Source organism: Herpailurus yagouaroundi, unplaced genomic scaffold (genome assembly GCF_014898765.1).
Source record: "Herpailurus yagouaroundi ecotype Mexico unplaced genomic scaffold, PumYag 208, whole genome shotgun sequence".
NCBI lineage: Eukaryota > Metazoa > Chordata > Mammalia > Carnivora > Felidae > Herpailurus > Herpailurus yagouaroundi.
Window position 1 is genome coordinate 3360804 of NW_024412439.1, and position 6836 is coordinate 3367639.

Sequence of the window (6836 nt, forward strand, 5' to 3'; positions counted from 1 at the left end):
GCTCAGAGCCTGGAGCCTGCTTCAGATTCTGTGCCCCCTCTCTCTCTGCCCCACCCCTGCTTGTGCTCTGTCTCTCTCTTTCAAAAAAGATGAATAAACATTAAAAAAATTAAAAAAAAAAAAAAGAAAATGGGATCCTCAGTGGAGGAAGCACAGTGTTTCCACACCGTGCTGGAGCGACGGGACATCCAAAAGCAAAAAAGAAAAAAAAAATCAACCTCAATTTAAACTTGACACCTTATACAAAAGTAACTAATTTGATATGGATTTTAGATTTAGGTGTAGAGACAACACAGGAGAAAATCTTTGGGCTGGATGAAGAGTTCTTAGCAGGAAAAGCACAATCCATTAAAGAAAAGAACCAACAGTTGAGGGGAGACAACAGAAAACCGGGGAACTGGAGGTCTTAGAAAGTTTACCCAGCAGATGTAGTAGAAACAAGGTAGAAAGAACGCTAGAAGGGTGACAGGTCGGGCTCTGAGTGAAGAATCCTGGAGTTTAAGAGTTCAACCAGCTTCAAGTGATATCAAAGTTCACTGCCGAAGTCAAATGGAGATAATCTCTAAAGAGATGAAGGAAATGTGGTATAAGATAGGGTGTTGAGACTTCATCAAAATAACAAACTTTCGTATTTCAGAAGATACAATCAAAAAAGTAAAAACTCACAGAATGAGTGAAAATATTTGCAAGCCACATATCTAAGAACTTGTATCAAGAATATACCAGGAACCTCCAAAACACAACAGCAGAAAGTCAAGACAATCCAATTACAAAACAGGCAAAAGACATGAACAGACATTTCAGCAGAGGATACACACATGGCAAATAACCACGTGAAAATATGTTCAAGGTCACCAATAGTTAGGAAAATGCAAATTAAAACTATGATGAAATATCACTATATGTATATTAGAATAGCTAAAATAAAAAGAAACAGCGATAATACCCAAATGTTGCGAGGATGCAGAGAATCTCCCATATGTTGCAGGTGTGAGTGTAACCAGTACAGCCAGTCTGGAATATAGCTCAGCAGTTCCTTAAAAACCTATCCATATTCTTACACATGACCCAGCAATTACAGTACTGGGTACTTGTCCCAGAGAAATGAAAACATATTCACCAAAAAAAAAAATGTGTATATTAACATGTATATCAGCTTTACTTTTAATAGTAAAAAATTGGAAATATATCAAAAGTCCATCTGTATGGGGCGCCTGGGTGGCTTAGTCGGTTGAGTGTCCGACTTCAGCTCAGGTCATGATCTCACAGTTTGTGGGTTCTAGGCCTGTGTTGGGCTCTGTGCTGACAGCTCAGAGCCGGAAGCCTGCTTCAGATTCTGTGTCTCCTCTTTCTCTGTCCCTGCTCCACTCACACTCTGTCTCTCTCAAAAATAAACATTAAAAAAAAAGTCCACAGGTGGATAAATAAACCAATTGTGGTACATCCATACCATGGAATGCTACTCGGCAATGAAAAGGAATCGACTATTGATATATGCAACACCTTGGATGAATTTCAAGGGAATTAGGCTGAGTGCAAAAAAGCTACTGTCAAAAAGTTACATATTGAGTGATTCCAACATTTCCAAAATAACAACATTATAAAGATGAAGAAAAGGTTAGCAGTTGCCTGGGCTTGGGGGTAAGGGGTGGGAGAATCCTGTGACCATAAAGAGGTAGCATGAAGGATCCTTGTGATGAAACAGCTCTGTATCTTGATCATAGTGGTTACAAATTTACCCAAGTGACAAAACCGCACAGAACTATGTACACACACACACACACACACACACACACACACACACACACTAAAGTGCATATAAAACCGCTGAAATCTGAATAAGGTCTGTAGAACATACAAATGTTATTTTCCTGCTTTTGATAGTGTACTGTAGTTATGTAAGGTGTTACCACTAGGGAAACTTGGATGAAGCGCATAATAAGATCTCTCTCTACTATTTTGGCAACTTCTTGTGCATCTATAATTATTTTTAAAAAGTAAATAAATCATTAGGGAAATGCTAATCAAAACCACAATAAGATATCACCTCACACCCATCAGGATGGCCATTATAAAAAAATAGAAGAGAGTAACAAGTGTTGGGGTGCCTGGGTGGCTCAGTCTGTTAAGTGTCTGGATTCATCTCAGGTCATGATCTCACATTTCATAGGTTCGAGCCCCACGTAGGGCTCTGTGCTGACAGCTCAGAGCCTGGAGCCTGTTTCAGATTGTGTCTCCTTCTCTTTGCCCTCTGCTGCTCTCACTGTCTCTCACTGTCTCTCAAAAATAAATAAACGTTAAAATTTTTTTAAGTAGTAAAAAAAAGAAAGTAACAAGGGTCGGTGGGGATGTGGAGAAACTGGAACCTTTGCACATGGCTGATGGGTATGTAAAACGGTGCAGCCATTATGGAAAACAGCATGGAGGTTCCTCAAAAAATTAAAAATAGAATTGCAATATATAAAGCAATCCCCTTTCTGAGTATATATCCTAAAGAACTAAAAACAGGATCTCGAGAGATATTTGCACACCCATATTCCTTGCAGCATTATTCACAATAGCCAAGGGGTGAAAGCAACCCAAATATCCACAGACAGACGGATAGATACACACACAATGTGGTATATACATACAATGGATCATTAGCCTTAAAAAACAAGGAAATTTTGTCACATGTATGGATGAACCTTGAAAATGTTATGCCAAATGAAATGAGCCAGTCACCAAAAAAACAAATACTATATGAATCCACTTTTATAAGGTATCTAAAGTAGTGTAAGGTAAAATAGTGGTTACTAGGTTCTGGGAGTGGGGAGAAATGGGGAGTGATTCTTAAGTGAGTACACGTTTCAGTTTTGCAAGATAAAAAAAATTCTAGAGATCTCTAACACAATAATGTGAAATATAATTAATACCACTTAACTATACACTTAAAAATGGAAAGATGTTAAATTTTATAGTGTATATTTTTTGCTATAAAAAAAAGCTAACGTGAGGTGCCTGGCTGGCTCAGTAGGTAGTGTGTGACCCTTGATCTTAGCATGGAGCCTACTTTAAATACATTAACTAAAAAAAAACAAAAAAAAACCTGAAGCAAAATAGAAAATGTTAAGATTTAATAAAGTTGGGTGTTGGTTATATGATGCTGGTTATATTATCTCCAACTTTCATTTATGTAATATTCCATAATACACATTTTAAAGTAGCTGTTTTATAATGGACATATTTCATAATTTTAAGACCCAATGTAAAGACAATACAGAATTTTTCTCCATGTTCATTTGGACATCCAACATCAAAGTTTCTAACTTGCTGGTAGTAAATCAGGAGTCTCATAATTCTATTGACATGAATAGCCAAACTAGGAAATGACAAACCACATATTAACTCCGTATTTTAAATATCAGCTGATGATGTCAAGGAAACAATTGTGAATTTATCATTGGAACCACAGTTTTCTCACAGATTTTTATTAAAAGACATCTAGCCAAGGGGCACCTGAGTGGCTCAGTCAGTTGAGCATCTGACTCTTGATTTCGGCTCAGGTCATGGTCTCTCAGTTAGTGGGATCGAGCCCCATGTCAGGCTCCTTGCTGATAGCAAAGGAGCCTTCTTGGAACTCTCTCTCCCTCTCTCTCTCAAAATAAATAAATAAAGTTAAAAAAAAAAAAAAAAAAGAAGACATCTACCCAAGTAAAATCACTTAGAATTTTTTTTTTTTTTCCAAAGGAACTGCCTAGGCAAAAACCATTTGACTATGGAGAAGAAGTAAGTGGTGACTTTTTGTTTTGCATTTTGGTGCCTAAGGCTGTCACAAAGTTGGGGTGTTTTTTTCCCCAATTGAAAAAAGGTAAAATTGCACTTTATTCACCGAACGAACATATATTGAACACAATGCCAAGTGTCGTGCTAAATTACCAAATCCCTGATCTCTGATTTTGTCATTCTATTTCTTAATTTGTTTACAAATTGTTTTTTACAGTTTACTACCAAGAAAGGATGCGATTACTAAAAATGTTCATTTATAAACAGACCATAAAAAATTCACCTTGTTTTACAAAGACAGCACCTGTCATCCTTCTGAAAACGTTTTGCTTTGTGGCGGTCACCGAAGGTCCCACTTTGGGAAAACATTAAACCAGGAAGCTGTATGACTCACTTGGTTCTGGCAATTGCTGGAACTCTGAACTAAGTCATCCTATCAGTCAGGTGATCTCCATTCTCGTTTATTCTCCCCACCAACACGTATGACTCAGAAGATGCTAGTTGCTGAAACAAGTTCAGATTCATTGTGAGTCTGACAAAAATGAAAATTCATACTGTCAAAGAAACATTTCATCAACCACCTCCAAGTCCAAAATGAACTTGCAGATCTTAAAGAAACTATTTTTCTCTGTTATTCCAGGAAGTAGATCTTACCAAGTTTTAGTTCACTCAAGACTGTCAAGGTGTCTGTTAACTCCTCAATATACCTGTCTATAGGGCAAGGTCATCGACACAGTTTTTTAATATTATGCTTAGAAATGTTGTGATTTAATGACTTCTCTAAGTGATATCCAGCTAATTTGCGTTAATGTGCAAATCTTTAGACCACTCCTTACTGAGATTGGTTATTACGCCACAAACAGCCATTTGCGTGTTTACATCCCCGTCTCCGTGACTCAGACACCGGGCCACGTATCCCCGAGATCCCAACGCCCCTCCCTGCCTTACTCACGCTCCTCGGGTTATCTCCTAGGGGGACACGGGGCCACACCCAGGGTGTAGGGAAACCAGCCAGAGCGGCCTTAGCCGGCTACCTCCGCCTTTAGTGTCGCTTGAACACCACACATTAATGGGAGCGATAGTACTTTCTTGGACACGAATTCCTCGTCAGCTCTCAAAGCGGGTGTTCGGCTCCCTAATTTGCATCTCTCTTTTTCCCCACCAGAGTTTGGTGAAACAGAAGGGAAAGAGACTGCGGGTTTCGCGGGAACCAGACCTAAGCCCGCCCCCGTGTCACCTGGAGCCGGGGCCTCGCCTCTCCGGGCCCGAAGGCGCTGGGAGGCCCGGGCCCCGCAGAGGTTCCCACCACCAGAGTCTAGATGACTGACTCTCCTCGGAGCCCTTGTGGGGATCGAGAAGGACAAAAGCATTCTGACTCCAATAAACAAGTGTAATTAAAGCTCTTCAACCCCGCCATTACCAAGCGCAAAACTAAAACCGACCAGGGCGGGATCGCGTTAAGACTGGGGGTGGGGGGCGGGTTTGTGCTTCCGCTGCAGACGCCGGCAGACGCCGGCAGAAACCAGCGCGGGCCGCGCCACCCAAACCGGAACCGGGGCGGCCTTCCCGGGGAAGTCGCCGCAGAGGAGGCTTTTTCCTCACTTAAGGCCCGAACACCCAACATTTAGTGGGGGGACGGGGGACTTCGGAGGCGGGAGTCAAGTACCCCTCCTCCCTCTCCGGCCGGAAGTACACCTCTCTCGCGAAGGCGCGCCTCTGGGGCGCACGCGCACAGAGCTACTTAGCAACGTCCGCGTTTACCCACCCCAGCACGGAGCCCAGCAACAACGGAGCCGCCGCGTCTCCCACCAATCAGCACCGGCCTCGCCTTCATCCGCCTCACCAATCAGCGCCGCCGCCGCAAGGAAGTTTCGAGAGCTTTCGAGGAAGGTCCCCTTAACTCAAATCCATCCGCCTGATAATGTTCCTATTTTTTCCTAAGGGAGGAGAAGGGTCACCTGGAAGAGAGGGGAGCTGAATTTTTAGGGTCCTTTCTTCGCCTCTGAGGAACCTGGGGCTCGGTGGAAGGGCCTAACCGGGCTGCGGGAGGTGGGGCCGAGCGAACTACTTTCAGCAGCGTACGGACACGGCGGCTACGTAAGCAGTGATGAGTCACGCAACAGACGCTGCATAAATCCCAGCTCCGCGGAGCCGCGAGCGTTCAGAAGCGGCTGGCAGCGCTGGGTGTGTGTCGGTGTCGGGGCGACTGGACGTGATTGTCTTCGGTGTCCTTGCGTTCGCTACCAGGTACTGGCCCGCGGCCTTCGAGACCTGGGAGGAGTGGAGAGGGGCTCTAAGCGAGACCAGGCTGGCAGCTTTGGGGGTCCGGGTGGCTCTCAGGGAAAGGGGTTGGGGGAGGGGAGGGCGAGGTGACGCGGCGCCGCGGCGCCGGGCCTTTCCGGAAGAGTCGGCCTTGTTTACGTGCAGGGAGCGGGGGCGGTTCGCGCGCGCGCGCCGACAGAGACCAACCGACCCTTAACCGATGGAGATTCCATCGTGTCTGCTTCAGGGGGGGAAGGCGGAAAAAAGGTGGTCTAGCTCGGTTTCTAAAACTGTTACAGATTTTGAATCCCAACGCGGTGAAAGCGTCCCGCCTCATTTCCGTTTAAACAACAATTTTTATTTTTCGAGTTTTAGGAAGGTTTTTTTTTTGGTTTTTTTTTTTTGGTTTGTTTTTAGTTCTACGTGTCATGCTTAGGTTTTGGGGGAATTCTGGGGATGGGGTAGGGAAGGAAGACGATTTAGCGAAGAAAACAGGAAACCTTGAAAACGTTTTTGGTCTTTCATCGTCTTTAAGTTGAAAGCCTTTACTAGATTCTATATTCAGTGCCTGATTGGAGGCTACTGAAAGTCGAGAGGTTTGTGAGAGAGGTTAATACGGTCAAGGCACTTCAGAGAATGAAGTTAACTTCCCTTTGGATAATGATTTATGTAAGTAACTTAAAGATCCTGTGGTGGTACACTAACCTTTTATTCCTTTAAACGTTTTAGGTCAAAATGCAAATCTTCGTGAAGACCCTGACTGGCAAGACCATCACCCTGGAGGTGGAGCCCAGTGACACCATCGAAAA

At 43.5% G+C, this 6836-nt stretch overlaps 2 long non-coding RNA genes across 3 annotated transcripts in view; one reads left to right on the plus strand and one right to left on the minus strand.

Moving 5' to 3' along the window:
* Positions 1-202: 202 nt before the first annotated feature.
* Positions 203-5809, minus strand: LOC121015854 (uncharacterized). 2 transcript variants are annotated; one of them, XR_005783999.1, is made up of 3 exons: positions 5531-5809; positions 4049-4297; positions 203-562 (listed from the first exon to the last, which is right to left on the minus strand). It is a non-coding gene; the product is annotated as an uncharacterized LOC121015854 (long non-coding RNA). The 2 variants fall into 2 exon arrangements; XR_005784000.1 differs by lacking the exon at positions 5531-5809 and adding an exon at positions 4420-5500.
* A 74-nt stretch (positions 5810-5883) lies between these two features.
* LOC121015853 (uncharacterized) overlaps positions 5884-6836 on the plus strand; it is a 1220-nt gene continuing 267 nt past the window's right edge. Inside the window, exons 1-2 of the long non-coding RNA XR_005783998.1 lie at positions 5884-6012; positions 6757-6836. The exon at positions 6757-6836 is cut by the window's right edge and continues 267 nt beyond it. This is a non-coding gene — a long non-coding RNA (uncharacterized LOC121015853). The remainder of the gene's footprint in view (positions 6013-6756) is intronic.